Here is an 18,016-nt window from a genome sequence, read left to right on the forward strand (position 1 = left end):
CTTTTTGAATTGAGTTTGTCGCAATGTGCAGGGGAAGGAGGAATGAGGAACATGGGAGGGTTGGGGTTTATGGGGGCCTCCACCTGTTCATTAGCCATTGTACCCAGAGTGTCGTGTCTATGCACAGATTATCTGCCCAAATACTGCTATTAACGTACAATTATTTCTGCCACTTGGCAGACGTCGTGGAACCTCTCTTGGAAACGCTCTGATTTCACCCCGGGACGATTTCAGTTGTGACTAACTTTGTACAAAGGTTACTGAAGGGGACGGTATGCGGTGGTGGATTTGAAAGCTGCCTTTGTGCCCGATATAAGCCACCTGCCAAGAGAGAGTGATCCTATACAGTTCCCAAGCGCCTTTTTCCGCGTCAGCAGAGGCCCCAGAAAGGACGTCTGAATTGTCAGATACAGCGGAATATGAGTCTCTGTGAAGGCTCATGTTAGTCTGCGTAGGCGGAAAAGATAAACGACGTATTTTAACGGCTGGGAGTGGAGAAGAGTTTGCGTTAACCAGCGTGGGAAATCGCTACGGAGCAAAGGAGGGAAACTTTGTTGGAGAGGAGAAGTAGAAGAGGAGATGGAGCAGGGGCGGGGTGCAGTGTGACCCCTCCTTGGCTTTTTTCACAAGATCTTGGCTATTCGTTGTTCACCTTGGCGTCTTGGTTTTGTATAAGTTTTCTGTTATCATCGCTTTTCCAAAACCTTGTGAATTCTTGGCTTTTTTCATTGGCTCACCTTGGCATTTATGAAAATGAGGAGTGGTCACACTGGTGATGGGTGAAGGGGGGATGTAATCAGCCTGTGCTCGTGAAGCGAAAAGCAGGGTTAAGCAATCATCACGTACGTATGCGTCTGCATGTTGTTAATGGCGTTCATCGAAAACTGTTCAACGGAGGAAATTTAAACTTTCCCACATGTTACATGACCATTTGATATTGCGCATATTGAGCGTATACATTGGAAAACGTTCGAAATTAGAATCATTGTAATAACTTCAGCCTTTATTGTGCTCGGCTGGTTTTAAAAAAAAGAAAAAGCAAAGAGCAAGAAGGAGTACAATTTGGCGTTTTAACGATCTCCCAATTTATAGTTTAGCGATCTATTCTGGCATCATTATCAGCCTTGAACGAGAATAAAGATCTTCGGGGTTTTCAAGGTATTGGTGGTCTGAAAAGTTTTTGGGGTCTCCAAGATTCTTCGGATTCTCAAGGGTCCTCCAGTTCTTATGGTTCTAAAGTTCCAGTGGAGTTACCTTGCACCAAATCCTTCTCAAGACTGCATGGGGTAAAGTGTATTCTATGAATACCATCTTGTCATTTGAGTGTTTGAACAGGGCCAAACATGACACTGTATATAAACCCTTCAATTTCACCAGAGGGTTTAAACCATCAGTTGATTAAATGCATCGTCCCGTGTCAGTCTCTGCCACCAAAACCGCCGAGTGTCCCTGATGATGGACATTAAACGAGCAATTTGGTAGAAAGGCCATCGCGTGTTCGCACCGGAGGGCAATGCACACCTGTTACCATAGGCAAGCTGTTGATGTCCGAGGTGAACCCTTTCACGTGTTTCATCACGGTGCCAGGCCGAAGGAAGTGGAACGTGACTCATGGGAAAGTGTGGCAGATGGCGGCTAGAGCATTTCCTAATAGAAAGGGAAGGCATGGGTAATGCAGTTTCACAAACGGGTGCAGAAGCAAAAAAAACAAATGGATCATACAGGTGTTACATTCACCACCTGCTTATATTGTATCATCAGAAGGCCACTTTCATTGCACATTGAGGCTATGAAGTTTATTGTGAAAATATTATTAATTTCTTGTCCAGTGTCAGAGTATTGAACTCAACAAAATCAATCGACCCTAGTGTGAATACGTCACAAAAATTATGTTTGACACGCAACAGGCTCGGCGGTAGTGGTGACCAGCATCGAAATTAAGTAAATGAAATAAAAGGAAATGAAGGAGGAGCGGAGCAATTTGGTCATTTTCGGCTATCCACGCATTGCGTCCCATCGGCATGCGCAACCCAGGCGCCTTGTCCTCCGGAAACCTCACAATTTCTACACGTCATTTCACACACTTTGGAACCTTTTATTTATTTATTAGTGTATCGACAATTGGGAAATATAATTGTCCAGTTGAAAATTTACCATTCTGTGACTCGCGGATTAATGTGACCTTTTGGATTACAGGGCTCAAAAGTGCTGGAAGACTTTATCCTTCTCTCGCTTTATCTCCCAGATTTTTTTCTGAATTGCGAAAGCAATACGGATCAAACATTGTGTGTGTTTGGGCACAGGCTAATTTTACTGCCACCTTCAGTAATAATTGCAAGTTTAAATGAGAACAGCACTCGGAGAGCGCATACCTCCACCAGGCTGAACAGTTTGTCTTGTGGGCCGAATCTGGATCCGGACCTGAACCAAAATCTAATCGGCTTGTTCTCGTCACCAAACCAACTCATCCACCAAGTTTTGTCATAACTCGTCCACAACGTTTTGAAATATCATTCTCCATATCGTTTTTGGCACTATCTCTCAATGGTGAAGAATAACTTTAAAAATTAAAAAAAATTCTCATGTGATCCAGAGCTTCACCAAAATCGAATCAATTCGTCCTTATCTCACACACACACACACACACACACACACACACACACACACACACACACACACACACACACACACACACACACACACACACACACACACACACACACACACCCTGTCCAACAAGTTTCATCTGAATTCGTCCATAACTGTTTGAGATATCATGCTATACGTATATCGGTTTTAGCTAACTTTAAACTTTAGATTACTATCTTTAGACTAAAGGGTCTAAAGATAATTATTGCAATTGATATGAAATACTTCCTTTTCTTCAACATCATCTCAGATCACTAATTTGGTTTGAGACCTGGTCACTCCACCTTGGACATTCTGCTCCTCCTTACCCAACAATGGATGGAGGCCCTCAATGTCATAAATTAGATCAGGGCCGTCTCTCTGGACATGTCTTGAGCTTTTGATACAGTCTGGCATCTCGTCTTGCTCTACAAACTGTCTGCCTATGGCATCCAAGGCAGAGGCAGCGTTAGTCCTTTTTTGGTTTCATTACCTCTTTCTGGATTCGAAAGGTGTATATATAGCAGCCTGAGCGTCGTTCCCCCTTATCAGGCATTTTTCCAAGGCCACTTCAAATGTCCAAATTAATTACAAGAATAATGATAATAGCATATTAATAATTATAATAATAATAACATTAAAATTACAGCGTTGCAAAATAATAATGTAACAGCAGTACAACCATTGGCAGCAATAAAAAGAATAATGTGATCCCCTCCCTGTGGCCACTTCCGGAGATAAATTTCAAATTATTTTTATGCGATTATAATAACGGTAATTTCCTAATCTCACCCGACACCGCCAGCCGTCAACACAAACGCACGCAAGAAGCTGATGGGTAATGGAACACACCCCAGCACGTGCGAGACCGAGGACCCTAATCTGGTTCTGCCCCTTGTGTAATGAAATTTTTTTTTATTTCGGGTGATTTTAACCCTTTTCCCCCATTGTTTACCTATTTCCGCTTTTAAGCACCGCTGGGGGTCGCTAACCTCACCTCACCCCCTAATTTTCTTGTTGTCCTGTCGAGTTAAACATCAGGGAAAACATTTTTAACCGATTCATTACGACACAGTACTTTCTTCCCTTGATATGGAGCATTCCCTTTGCATTGTGTTTATCACCTCCCACAAGGTGATACGTTTCGTCGGTAAAATGAGAGGCCAACCTCGGGCGCCCCATCTCGAAAGATTGTGCCTCCATGTCATCTGGGGGCCCCTTATTCTCTCGGGGCCCCATGCAGTTGCATAGGTTGCATGCCCCTAATTCCCCCCCCCTTTCCCCTCTGATCCAACGACAATTCCACACGTGGTTGACTGACTTCCTTCTGCTCTCAGTGAATGTGTGACACTCAACGGAATCCTTTCATCTCCTCTCCCTGTCAAGGCTGGAGTGCCCCGAAGAAGTTTTTTTGGCTCAGTCTGATTCCTCATGCTCATAATTGATCTCTCTGACTCTGGAAAATCCTCTTTATCTATTTGCTGATGACTCCACCCTTTGCTGTAACATGCCTCATCCTCCAGACAAGCATGCAGGCTCTTCCCTCTCTTTAGAACTTGAAAAAAATCACAAGCTGGTCAAACACTTAGAACATGTCATTCAATCCTGACAAATCTCATACTCTCACGATTTCTCTCCAAAAGGACCGTCTGGAAACTCCCGCTCCTCCCCCTCCTCCCCTCCTCACTCCCTCCCTCTTCCGCTACCCCCATCTACTTTCTGAATTTCTCCACTTGTGAACGTCGTCTTCCATGACAGCCACGTCTTGAGGTTTACATCATCCTCGGCCCGCAACTGTAAGAGCATTTTGAAATTCCCTTCAGAGGCATCCTTCCCACGAATTGCAAAACCTTGTCGGGCTAAATATTGCAGTGAGGTGATAATCTTCAGAAGTGCTGACCATGCAGATCTTTTCTCTTCTAGCAGTTTGCTGCTCAGCTGCACATGGACACCAAGTTGACTTCTGCGACATTTCAGATTTTCAGAGGCAATCCTATGTGTGTTTGATCGTTCGTGTTGTCTGAATTTTTCTGTAGCCTTTTTCCAGTTCCGAAAGCCCTTTGAGACAAATGCGTCTTCTGCACAGCGGGCAAGTTTGGTAAGTTTTTCTCGAAAAGCGTCCTTACAGGTGTGACAGAGTACACCGCCGATGCTCTGATCAAAATGAAGCCATGGAAAATCTTTGAACCACTGTTGTTGAAACTTCAACTTTCGGTTTGGCAGTATTTGGACTGGGATACAACTGACATCATGAGGTTGAAAAGGCTGATCTGGGAAATTAGGCCGAGTACTCGCACATGCACACTTTTCTGCTATCTTCTCCTTTGAATCGTCCACCTCTTTCTGGGAACTTGATTGCTCCAGGAGAGTGGTCGGAGATGTGTGACTTGATGCTGTCGCGAAAAACTTTCTGATATCCATATCCTTTATGAAACGAGAAGGGAATTACATTTCAGTTGAATACATTTTGACATGTGAATTATAAGGGTTATTTTTGCGTAACAGGGCATTTTTGAGGTCAACATACTTTTGGCTCGGTCACTATACCTCCAGGCACAATGTTGACATGTGATAATCTTTGCGTAGCACATGTATTACTAAAAGAGCGCCGATATGAGTTCAGTTCTTAATTTAGCATCTGAGCTCCCAATTTAGCATTCCATTACTCGCTTAAGGGCTGTCACACCTTGACGTTTTAGCCAGCGTATGGCAAGGTCTCAAAATGTATGTAAAACGCTGGCATACGCTGAACTATTGATGTTTTTTAAAAAGTTTTGGGCATATAATAACGTGTTGGACGTATGCATAACGTATTAGTAACATACACAGAACGTTATAATCACATATAGATAACTTATATCAACGAATGCTGAGCGTGTTGTTGGCGTTCACAACCTATGCCCAACGATAGTCTAACTTATGCATAGTGCGCGGCAGCGTATCGCCGACGATCACGTGGCGTAGGCTATTCATAGGCTGCAGCTCGACAATTCAAATCATAACCGCACTCGACATCAAAGTGTGAAGCCGCTGTCACACCTTGACGTTTTAGCCAGCGTATGCCGACGTATCAAAAAATTGCCGAACCAAGCTGGCACACGTCAAATACATTATGGGTAAGTTTTGTATACGTTAAGAGCACGCTGGCATACGTCGAGTACATCGAGGAATTTTCAGCATGTTGAAAATTTCTCGACGCACTCGTCATATGACACACATTCCACATATGCTGGCATAAGTTGTAGGCATGCTACACGATTGTTGACACATGTTGACACACGTTACTTGTACGTTACTCATAAGTCGAAACACGTCAATGTAATGGTTAGCGTCAGTGTTCCACACTCCCTGGTTTTTTTTTTCTTCGGTATGACGGTGATGTTGACACTTCGTTTTCTAGTGCGGTTATGATTTAAATCGTTGAGCGGCAGCCTATTAATTATATTCTATTATAACCGCACTAGAAATCGAAGTGTCAACATCACCGTCATACCGAAGAAAAAAAAACAAAACAGGGAGTCTGGAACACTGACGCTAACCATTACATTGACGTGTTTCGACTTATGAGTAACGTACAAGTAACGTGTGTTGACGTGTGTCAACGATCGCGTAACGTGCCTACAACACGTTACTCATAGGTTAGAAATAAGTTTCGGGTACGCTAAACATTACCTCGACGTGTTTCGACTTATGAGTAACTTACAAGTAACGTGTGTCGACGTGTGTCAACGATCGCGTAACGTGCCTACAACTTATGGCCAGCATTATGTGGAACGTGGGAGTCATACGCTGGCATACCTCGGGAAATTTCAAGCATGGAAAATTTGTCTAACAGCTTGGCGTACTACGACGTTTGCCAGTGTACTACGATGTATGCCAGCATTCTACGACGTATGCCAGCGTGCTCTTAACGTATACAAACTTACCCATAACGTATTCGACGTGTGCCGGCGTTTTAGCCCAATTTTGCATATGTCAGGCATACGTTGACTAAATCGTCAAGGTGTGACAGGACCTTTCGTTCCCGACTATGTACTGATTACTTTTATTACTTTTGGTTAGGGTCAGATACCCTGGTATTTCATTACCTGGGATTATTAATATTCATCATTTTATTTCATCTGCATTTAATTAACCAATGAGCTAAAGTTGAGTGAGATGATTATGATATTATTGGTTCATAGTTAGCGTCGTCGTTAAAGATTGTGTTCTTGATTTGCATGCCATGAAAAGGGTTCACCAAAGGAATGAGCTAAAATCAGTTGTAATGTGAACATTTATGTAATTCATTACCTCTCACAAACCACGAGACCAGGAGACGAGGGATTAAGATCGGTTGCCATCCGGACGTGCACTCTCTTCTTTCCAATTATTGTACATAGTTTGTTGATTTGTAAATACGTTCATCATTTGCACTAGTGCGTGCTGTTTAAGTATAGTGCATGCCCGTACCTCTTGTTTAAGTAAAGTGCATTCCCGTAAGTTTTGTTTAAATATAGTGCATGCCCGTACCTCTTGTTTAAGTATAGTGCATTCCCGTAAGTTTTGTTTAAGTATAGTGCGTGCCCGTACCTCTTGTTTAAGTATAGTGCATTCCCGTAAGTTTTGTTTAAGTATAGTGCGTGCCCGTACGTTTTGTTTAAGTATAGTGCGATACAAGTTAGAAAGGTGAAATAAACCATTTTGGTCGCTAAAGGGCCCAGAACCGTTGCGGGGTCGACATGATGAAGAAGAAGCTGACAATCCTCGATTTTATTTTCAACGCTGCATTTAAAATCTCTAATTTAATCATTCTAAATCACACAGTTTAATGAGACACCTTATTCTGTCGGTCTGTCCTTCGTCTTTGTCCTCGTGCAAACGGAAAATTATTCGGATGATGGAGGAAGAGAAATTCCTTCCAGAACGTTATTTTTCCTTGTAAAAATTGCAAGCCGCAGCTGAGCGACTAAGCCTAAGCCTTTTTTAATCGGATTTTCGAGGTAATCTCATTACTCCCCTATAGATACTGTATAATCAGAGAACAGAATTCAAAAATAATTTTCCGTTCATTTGTCCGAACCGCTGAGGTGAATTTTGCATATTTTTCAACAGCTACCTTTTAAAATCTATAATTTAATCCTCATAAGTCCGACGACCGAATGATACCTCTCGTTTTGTAGGTCTATACCTCCCCCAAGTCCAAGTACCGATGAAAAAATTATTTACATAACCGCCGCAAAGGTGAAATAAACTGTTTTGGTCGCTAAAGGGGCCCCGGGCCGTTGCGGCCTAACACTATCCGAGGCGTGGCGCTCCGGGCCATGAAGCCACTATTTCTTTAAACACTCATAAAATGGAAGATCCACAGTCCGAAAACGTCCCAACATACCTCAAAATGTCCAGGCCACATTCCCTGTTAGTGGGTGAACAATCCAACGCTTGGCGAATTCTGCTTCGCAATGATAGGAAGAGCCGACATCGAAGGATCAAAAAGTGATGTCGCTATGGACGTTTGGCTGGTGGGAGACCATGGCTTGGGAAGCACGGATTCTCAATGTTGAACTGTTAACCTATCATCTTTAATAGAACTATAATAGACCAATAAAACTTTAATAGAGATTAAAAAATTTATTCTTGTATTTGAGGAGCATCTCGGCCTGGTTGTACTAGAGCAGCTCGTTTTGTGTTACGTAACTTACGTTCAATGAAAAAAGTGGGGGGGGGCAATCGATATGTTGTCCCCCCCTTGATAAAAAATGGGGGGGACATGTCCCCCGTCCCCCACCAATCGACGTCTGTAGGTGTACCATATCCCTGTGTCGTAAGAGGCGACCAGGGTTGCGTCAGGAAGGGCATCCGGCATAAAACCGATTTTGACCAAAATCTAATCAGCGCTAGCCATCACCCTCCTGAATCACGTGGTGTAATTTGACATTGGTAGCTTCTTCCATTCTCGAGTTATCATGCCTACAAACACACAAACACACACACAGAGTCCGGAAGTGATCAATATACTTACGAAATCTTTAGATTTCGTAAGTAACAAACAAACAAACGAACCCAAATGCAATATCTTCTCCTCGGGCGAGGGTAATCAATTCTGAGCCATTTAAGTTCTGAGCCAAGCCCCCTTTGTATTGTGAGATAAAACCCTCGTTTTAACTCACCATTAAGGGCCCATAACTGTTGTTATAAAGCAGCATCTATGACCATATAAGGTTCACCGTGGAGTCGTGTCATTACGTCAAGCCATTTATTATCGACGTCACAACATCAAGTGGTGCAACTACGTAAGGACTGAATATTAAAAGGGAAAACAGTGGTCGAGATTTGTGTGTTAACTAAATGAACGTTTTGGAGAAATTGTATCCAAAATGCTTTTGGATCTGGAAAGACCAACCAGAGAATGCGCCCCCCCCCCCCCCCACTGTATACAGCCCATGTTATAGTTCCACATATGTCAATCAAACTTTCTTCATATAAAATTTGGCTGTTCAAATTTCCCTCCAGGGGGAATGATAGGTGGACCCCCCCCCTCAAAAAAGTTTTTGTGGTGGGTACCCCCAGTTTCGGTGGCACAGCTTGTGGCAGGTAGGATGAACCATGGACGTGTGTGCCGTCCATCGGAATAACGTTGCAACTGAATGTACCATGTTCAAGCATTAATTCGTTGGTGGACGTTATCGATCCCACGGTGTCATTCAAGAGAAGGAGAGTTCCTGCGTCGCCCTAACCTCCTGAATCAGAAGGGCTACCCGACCATGATTATAATCCTCGCTACAAAACTGCTTCGGAAGAACCGACCTGTATAACGCATGGTACATGATGATGATGCATTATTTGTTTTTATTGGCCTCTCTTAAACTCCCACTGACCTTTCGGAAACACCATCCCCCTCCATCCTCCTCCAACTTCCTCCCTTCCAGCCCCTTTCCTTTTCAGATTTTTCAGTTGTTCATGTTGTGATGTCTTTGCCTTTCTGTTCCCTCTGGCAGTCTGTGAACCTGCTGCCCTCTGTCATTATCCCTGCCGGTCGGTCAACTGCAGAGGACAGGAATTTGTGATTTGTTCAGCCGGTAGCTGCGATAACGGGCTGCGATCTTCACCTCGTTGAGATGATACACTCTCCTTGTGTGACCGCATGGTCACGTACAGATACCGTACATCATGTAAAGACTTCACTGCATAAATTATCAGAATACAAGGAACTTTAACACAGGAGACCACTTTTCCCATCATGGCTGAACTCCATCAACAACACATTCATTTAAACTACCAGTTTATCGACTGAATTTCCAGTAAGACTATTCTCGGCATTAAATATACTCGCTGGGTGAAAGACCCTCTCCTTACTACCTTCCCAACTCCCCTCTATTTACTCCAAGGTTGTGGCCCTCTGTCCTGTCACTTATCCATTCTGGTGAAACTCCCGAAATCCGGAATCACTGCTCACCTTCATTCTTTCATTCCTCTTTTTCCCACCTGTGGAATCAACTTCCACATTCTCCTATTCAACCTCATTCTTCCCTACAAGTCTTCAAGAGAGCTGTTCACCACCATCTCAGATCATCCTCGATCCAAAACGAGAATCTTCCGTACCCACAGTAAACCCCCAAGCCCACCTCCTTCCAAATTTCCAGTTTTTCCTTCTTGAGAGTTTGCTTCTGTCCACCGTGTGCATTCTTACCTCTATTTCCTCTCCACACCCATTGTTTGTCCAAATCTCCCTCCGTTTTAACCTTCAACTCTGCTGTTGGTGTTTCTCCTCTCTCCCTCTCTACTGCTCCTTTTCTTCTGTTGCATCCTCATCCGTTCAGTGTTCCATCTCTTCCATGAGCCTTGACCTTGGACACAAATGATATCTCCTCGTGACCGCCTCCTTTCTATTGAAGAAGCCTTGTCTCCTTCAGCCGCTCCTCCCAGCTGAGTCTCGCTTGGCTCGGAATCAATCTCGTAGCCCTGCGCTGAACCCTCTCCATGGCAACTATGTCCTTCCTGAATTGTGGTGACCAAAACTGCACACAATATTCTAGATGTGGCCCTCACTAAATCCCTGTACAATGTGAACACCACCTCTTTCGATGTATAAATGACCCCCCTCCGAATACAACCTGAAACCCTATTTGCTTTACCTATAGCTCCCTGACACTGTACTGTCTGCTAATTCTCAGTATGTCTACCCCTGTCGGATGGTACATACATATACATGAGGGTTAAATTTTGAACAAGAATTGTTCACTTTAAACATTTGGTTCAACTCCTCCTTTGGAGCTATTTTAAAATGCAGTTCCCTTTTAAAATTGGTTACCTGTCCTGATAACCTCTTGTTTTGCCCACGACTGTGCACTACACATTGAAAACCTTATTTGTCGATTTTGATCCGAATCGAAGGTAAACTCAAGGCTAACCTTGCAGATTGAATTGTTTTTTGGAAATACAATTATTATGATGATGATTATTATTATTATTTCGGATATGCAGCCCAAGGCTGCTGGTTGCATCATTGCAGGGAGAACAGCAGCTCTGCCACTGCTGCAGTGCCCCCTGTTTCCAGTAAGCTGGTACTCATTTTTCCGACCTCGGATGGATGACAGGCTGAGTCAACCCACCTGGTGTTACGTAAAGGGGGCTCAAACTCAAGACCCTTAGACCTTCAACCAGCCAACTTAACCGTTCAGCCAAGACGAGGTTGGTAAATACAAACGAACAAATGGACCCATCTTGTATAAGCCAAGTCCATCATGGACCTCCCGGAAAGCCTAAAGATGGAAGGGGAAACTGCAGAGGCCTCGGGGGTTATCTGCCATGTTCACCACAAACGATGCGGCAATCACGGAAACTCACTTGTGATGCAAGGAACAAACAGAAGCCTCGTGGGGAGATGATTGATTATCACATTATAAAGTCGTCTGTTCATTCCATTCAGACACCTGTGAATCATTCCAAAAAGGGCCATCATTCGAGTATCAAGTGATTCATCTATAGTAATAAAACAAAATGTGCAATGTCTGGTATTGTGGCCCGTGGTGACATGAAGGCCAAAGATAAGGTGGAGATTTTAATCTCGTGACTCACGCTGTGCATGGACTGGCAGAGACACATTCTCCCCTCTGATCTGTCTCGACCTGGGTTCGAATCCCGACTCAGCTGTAAACTGTCGTCCTGGTGTTTCACAGGCTGGGCGATTCATCAATGTGTGTGATGTCATTTGGATGATGGACGTCAAACCGGGGGGTCCCATCTGCCGGTATCAGTTGGTGGACGTTAAAGATCCCACGATGTCCTTCGTGAAGAGTAGGCGAGCTATCGCCGGCACCATGAACAATTTCCAAATTCCTGACCCAACCTACAGATGGCATTGCATCAGTGGCATCAGGCATGGCCGTGGGCTCAGCAAATGATGCTTTCCTGCAGACATATGTGCTGCATACAACAAAAGAGGAAGTAGAGATGGTAAAGTGTATAAAAATAATAAAGCAACGTTTGTGGAGGTCGTGGAGATGGTAAAATAATAGTTAAAAAATAATTTCAAACTAGAACTACACTCGGTAGGGTTCATGAACCCAACCAGGCTGAACAGTTTACATTTTGTCTCCCACTGATCGGCCACATCTGAATCCGAACCTGAACCAAAATCGAATCGCCTTGTTCTTGTTACCGACCAAACTCATTCACCGAGTTTTGACATAATCCGTCCACAACTGTTTGAGATATCGTGCTTTACATCTTTTTTTTAACCCTATCTCTCAATGGTGAAGAATCACTTGATCAATTTTTTGAATTCTAGTAGCCGGATCTGGATCTTCACTAAAATCAAATCATTTCATCCTTGTCACACCCCCAATCTGTCCACCAAATTGCATCTAAATGTGTCCACAATTTTTTGAGATATTGTGCATACAAACAGACAGACAAGGGTCCACCCTCGCTGGCAGAGGTAAAATGTGAAAGTACGTAGGGAAGGGATGGTATGCCAAACAGTATGTAAACTAGGTAGGGCTGGTCACAAGAAATCCATCATGTTAAATCATCCCAACATGTTTTAAATAATGATAGTACCCTGTCCATCCCTGCATCTCTTTACAATAATAGTGTATGCTGATTGTTTCCATGTATGAACTTGACCAGTGAAATATTAAACAGGTAGCACACACACACACACACACACACACACACACACACACACACACACACACACACACACACACACACACACGCACACACACACACACACACACACACACACACACACACACACACACACTAATACACACACACAAATACATACATTGACACACATACACACACAATGACATATACACATACATACTGTTGCGAATTCGCGCCCGCCAGCATGCGGACGGCCACGTAACTCGGATTGCGGCACGTCGCCCACCGGACGGACAATTCAGGGACCCTCCCGGAACAACGCCGGGAGCTAGTCACGGGTGGGCCTTTCGACCTCACCACGATCGTGCCAATTGGCCACCCGCGTAGGATAGGGTTGTTCGCCAAACTCGACCTACCTAAGTACCCACGCGGATGGTAAACCGGGTGATCGTTCCTCGCCGCAGGTCGACTCCGGACACGAGCCGCTTGGGCGGCCCGTTCCATACTATCGGGATAACCGAGCGGTGTTATCGTTGACCTCGACGGTTCAGATTATTTACCGGGCGTTTTACACCCACTACGAACCCTTTACCTGAAGCAGGATGGAGATTCAATTCGAGAAAAGACGAAGCGAAACGGGAAAACAGTTCACACAATGCACATTTATTTCCCGGCACACGGAAAGCACGTATATGCAGCCATACAGTTAAAATGCACATAAAGTAACCAAAACAATAAAAGCAACAACGACACAGAGTTAATACCGACTACGTGCACACACGGCAACACTTATAGAGTTTTACTTCACAGACGGCGCCAACACACATTTACACAAAAGCAAAGGAAAGAAGCCCCTCATAGACCAGGAGGCAGACAGACCCGTAGGCCAAATGTGCGCGGGACCTAGAGGAGCGGCCAGGTCCGCGAGACCGGGGGGGGGGGTCCTACCCGCGTCCTCGTGACGTGTTGGCGGGCGAGTCGCAAATGTGGCCGCGCGGCTGTGCCCCGACTCCGTGCTCCTTGGCGGGTTTCGTTGGCACCACGTGTGGGGGGGGTGGGAACGGGGCCCCCTTTTGCACTATCTCAGCGCGGGGGAAAGGGAGATTGTTGATACCCTGGGGGAGGGGAGTGGCTGGTTGGCTTGGGTCCCGCGACGAGACGAGCGATCCCACACCGCAACCTCGTCGCCGACCGCCGTCCTTCTTGCCTCGGACCCGAGCTCCCTTGCCTGCAGTTCCACCGCTCTCACTCGCCCAACTTCACCAACGCAACGCAACGCAACGCGTCCCCAACAGCCACTTCTCGACGACCCTCTCCAGGCAACTCCAGAACTCAACTCTTCCTGCAACTCTTCTCAGTTCCGCACTCTCCTCACCCGACCGACTCGACTCTGCCACTCTCTTTTTTCGCCTTGCGCTCGCCTTTTTATAGGCGGCAGGAGAAGCGTATATGCAAATTTCAGGATCAGAACGTGATTGGAGGTGGGGCCACGCCCCCCCCCGGTCAGCCATTGGTCGGGCAAAAATGGGCGTGAACCTCTCCTGATCCTAAAATTTGCATATACGGACTTCACATACACACGCTTGGAGGCGGCGCCAAGCCGCCCCACGTTCGCTAATTGGACGGAGGAGAAGTGGGTGTGTAGCGTTTTTGATCTGAATTTTCCCCTCGGAAAGGCCGCCATTTGCGCTCGTGGCTCGGTGCGCTCGGCACCAAATGCCGAACGGGCCCGAGACAGCCCGACGTTCAGTGTTCACAGATGGTGCCGGAATGGCCATAGAAGGAGAGAGGTGAGGTGGTGGAGGGTTTTCGGTGGTGCTTTGATGGTTATGGTGCCGTTTGGGAATGGCAGTGATGCGATGATGTGGGAGCGTAGATGGTGGCGGTGGCGTGGTTGTTGTGTGATGGCGGTTGAGACGTGGTTGGTTCAAAATAAAGATAGAACAGAAAAAATGGCTAACTCAAAGCGTCGCAGCCCGGATGAATCGCATAAATTCCCTCTATACAACTGGCTTGGGCTAACTACACATGCACCTATCAAGATATCTCACCTACAGCCCTTTATGGTGTAATGCGAATTTCCACAGCCGTAACAATACATTGACACACATACACTGATACATGCACACACACACACACACACACACACACACACACACACACACACACACACACACACACACACACACACACACACACGCAAACTATGACATACACACACACACACACACAATGACATGTACACATACATATATTGACACAAACACATACACTGAAACATGCACTGACATGCACGCACACACATACACACCCAATGACATACACACATACAATGACACACAAACACACACAATGACATATACACATACATACATTGACACACATACACATACACTGACACATGCACACACACACAATGACATATACACATACATACATTGACACATGCACACACACATACACACACAATGACACATACACATACATACATACGTTGACACGTATGTATGTATGTATGTATGTATGTATGTATGTATGTATGTATGTATATAGGGTGTCCCAAAAAAATATACAACTTTTAAAATGCTTCGTTTGATCCTAAAAAAGCAGTAATTTTGTCACTAATGCTTCATTTCTTGTTGCAGAGAACCTGAAGTTTGTTTTGGTACCAAGCAAGCGCCAGAAAAATGCCACGACTGACCGTACAACAACGGACGAAAATTGTTGACCTTTGGCACCAGCCGAAAAGTGTCATACAGGTGCAACGTCTTTACTCGAGACATTTCGGCATCCACTTGCGCCATGCTCCAAACTTTCAGACAATAAAGTGCACCATCGCAAAGTTGACCAATGTGGGAACCATCTGTGACCTTCACAAGGGTCACAGTGGTTGGAAGAGGACAGGTCGTAGTGATGAAAATGTGGAAATGGTGAGACAGGCGGTCGTTCAGAGTCCAAAAAAATTTGATTCGACGACTTTCTGCCAAGACAAACATTCATAAGAGCACCGTTCAGAGGATCCTTCGCCAAGACATTCATGCCTTTCCATAGAAAATTCAAACGGAAACGGTGTTTACTGATCAACAGAAACGCAAATGACTAGACTTTGCAAATTGGTTCTCAGGAAAGTTGGAGGAAGATGCAGACTTCCTCAAAAAACTTCACATGACGGACGAATGCCATGCTCAGTTGTCCGGGGAGGTAAACAAGCAAAACTTTCAGTACTTGGGAACCGAAAATCCTGGTAATGCATCAACTGAACTGGTGCCTAGAACTGTTCTCAAAGTCACCACGTGGGTGGCGGTTGGTTGGTATGGGATAATTGGTCCATACTTCTTTGAAGATGACCAGGGACGCACTTGCACGGTAAACCAGAGGAACTATCGCGAAATGATTCAGGAATTCTATCTGCCTGAGCTACGTACTCAGGCCCGTAGGAGAAACAACCTGATCCAGATGAGAACCCAGTGGTTCCAGCAGGATGTGGGCACCGCCCCATACAGCCAGGGAAACAAGGCGTTTTCTCAACCAACATTTTGAGGGCCGCTTTATCTCCCTCTACGAAGACGTTGAGTGGCCCTGACCTTACTCCTCCACACTTCTTCTTGTGGGGGTATCTCAAGGACAGGATCTATGGAAACCCTAGGCCTCAGACTCTTGATCACCTGAAGGAAAACATCCACTGAGAAATCAAGAACATTCCTCAGGAAACGTTTCCCAAAGTGATGGAGAACATGACAACGCATTTGCAGGCAGTGATCGGACAACGTGGAGGTGACGTCGAACATGTGGTCGAAAAGAAAACGACGATTCTATACCAAAATTTAAATTTTGGTGGCAATTTTGACTTTGGTACAATAAACTTCAACCTTTCAGCTTTCTATCCAGCCATATATCTTTTAATATATATATATATATATATATATATATATATATATATATATATATATATATATATATATATATATATATATATATATTATCCCTGTGTCGTAGGAGGCGACCAGGGTTGCGTCAGGAAGGGCATCCGGCGTAAAACATGCACCAAATCACGATGCGGATCATACGGATGATCTGCTGTGGCAACCCCTAAAGGGAGTAGCCGAAAGAAGAAGACGATATATATATATATATATATATATATATATATATATATATATATATATATATATATATATATATATATATATATATATATATATATATATATATATATATATATTATGACCATCCTCTTTGCAGATGAAAAGTTGTATTTTTTTGGGACACCCTGTATATATTCAATTACTGCTTAATTTTCAGGTTAATCAGATGAAAATTGACGATTTTTCAGATGAAATACGACTTTAGAAATTCGACCTGAGTTGACCTTTGACCTTTTGATGTTAAAAATAGTTGGTTTCCCAAGTCGGTGACGCAATCTGCAAATCTTGTTCAAATTTCAAGTCAATTGGATGAAAAATGACGATTTTAGAAACTTGACCTCAAGATGACCTTTGACCTCAAAATCAAGACTTCTAAGTTGAGACTACTTCGACAACTTGGTAAAGTTTCATGACGATCGGTTTGGAATTGTGACCTATCGGCGATTGACAGACAGACAGAATAACAAAATCGACTGACGAACATACTTGAAAAATCTTCGATTTTGCAAGTCACAAACTGGACGGCAGTTGGGTAGAGCGCGTACCTCATCTAGGCTGAATGGTTTACGTTTTGTATCCCGCTGATGGGCTTGATCTGAATCCGGACTTGAACCAAAATCGAATCAGCTTGTTCTTGTCACCTACCCAACTCATCTACCAACTTTTGTCATTACTCATCCACAACCTTTTGACATGTTAGACATAGTTTTGGACCTATCTCACAATGGTGAAGAATCACTTCAAAAAGTTTTTAATTCTCGAATCCGGATCTTCCCACAAAATCGAATCAATTAGTCCTCGTCACACATCGAACCCATCCACCAAATTTGGTCCCAATGCGTCCACAGATTATTGAGACATTGTGCTCACAGACGGACAAACGGGAGGGGGGGGGGTGAAAACATAACCTCGGTCCACCTGAGATGGTGGTGGCAATAAATTATGAAAGGAAAACGAAAACAGGGGGAAAGGAAGGAAATTGGAACATTTGGACATGGTGGGTGAGAGAGAGAGGAGGAGTGAATGAAGGATTCCATTTTTGCATATTCAACATGTATATGACCCCATATCCTGCGTACAGAATGTAAACCAGACTGAGTAGTGTCATGGTTCGAGCATCCACTCTGAACCTGGGAGGTGGGTGGTTCAAA

At 44.4% G+C, this 18,016-nt stretch overlaps 1 protein-coding gene across 4 annotated transcripts in view; it reads right to left on the reverse strand.

The window, feature by feature from the left end:
• LOC147022955 (uncharacterized) overlaps window positions 1-16,598 on the reverse strand; it is an 84,573-nt gene extending 67,975 nt beyond the window's left edge. For all 4 annotated transcript variants that reach the window (XR_015059967.1, XR_015059965.1, XR_015059966.1 and 1 more), the window contains exons 1-2: window positions 10,064-16,598; window positions 1,522-1,647 (exon numbers count right to left, since the gene is read on the reverse strand). The gene's annotated coding sequence lies outside the window, so the exon portion shown is untranslated. The remainder of the gene's footprint in view (window positions 1-1,521; window positions 1,648-10,063) is intronic.
• Between the last annotated feature and the right edge of the window lie 1,418 nt (window positions 16,599-18,016).

The sequence above is a fragment of the Eptatretus burgeri genome, chromosome 7, assembly GCF_056783735.1.
Source record: "Eptatretus burgeri isolate ZD-2024b chromosome 7, Ebu_testis_v1, whole genome shotgun sequence".
NCBI lineage: Eukaryota > Metazoa > Chordata > Myxini > Myxiniformes > Myxinidae > Eptatretus > Eptatretus burgeri.